Raw genomic sequence first — 1135 nt, forward strand, 5'->3', positions numbered from 1 at the left:
TCTTTGTGTGTTAGGTACCTAGGTAAAAAAAAAAATATTTTAAATGTTGTATGTAATTTAGATAAATATTACGGGAGATGGAGGTGAAGTAGAAATGTGGAGTGTGGGGTGGGGAGGAGCGATAGGATGAGAGTGTTGGTGGGTGGGAGGACACAATCAATTTGAAGTGACATTATAGAACTTATTTTTCTTATTTTCATTAGAAAAATCATTTTTCTCATTTTAAGAAATTTATTTTTTTAGAAGAAAAATATTTCTAATTTTTTTTTTATTATGTGCAAAATAAGAATTGACATGTAACAATTATAATAAGAAATGTAGAGAAAACAAATAAAAGAGACGAGAGAAAAGAGTAAAAAGTTCATCATTTCTTCCAACTGTTTTCCAAGTATCTTCAAATATGTCTCAAGTGTGACAATATAATCCCGTATCTCCAAATATGTCTCCGGTGTGTACTTACTGTAGGGAATAACGAAAAAATAATAACAATAACAATATTATTTAACTGTTGACAAAATATTATATTAATAATATATATTAATAATACAATAACATAACAATGTATAATATTATTGCTATTTTAGTGATAATACTGTAATCAATATTAATCTAATTGCTTTTTAACTATTTAATATATTAATTATACTTGAGTCATGCTAGACACTGTTCTAAGAAACTATTTCAGCAGTGTGAAATATTTTCTCAGGATTAAATAAGCATATTCAAAGTTAAATAAATCTTCCTAAATTAAATAAAGAATACAAGAATCAATAAAATTATTAATATAAATACCAACGAGTTAAATATTAAAGCAGAAAACTCAATAAGATGATAATTGAATTGGTACTTAAAGAAAAGGAGTAAAGGAAAAAGGTTGGAAGTATCTGCCGTTGGTTAATCTTCTTTTTTGCGAAATAAAAGACATGCCATTTATAGCACTTGTGGACAGCAACATTGAGGCGGCAACTTTTCTATTTTTCTTTTTATTTTCTTTCTTTTCTTTCTCTCTAAGTAAATAATATGGTTCTAATTTTTTTTCTTTCTTTTTTTTCTTTTCCACTAACTAAATTCTTTTAAAATAAAATACTTCACTTACAATCCCCACATTATTTCAAAAGAAATTATAGGAAAAAAA

The sequence above is a fragment of the Capsicum annuum genome, chromosome 2 (genome assembly GCF_002878395.1).
Source record: "Capsicum annuum cultivar UCD-10X-F1 chromosome 2, UCD10Xv1.1, whole genome shotgun sequence".
Lineage (NCBI taxonomy): Eukaryota > Viridiplantae > Streptophyta > Magnoliopsida > Solanales > Solanaceae > Capsicum > Capsicum annuum.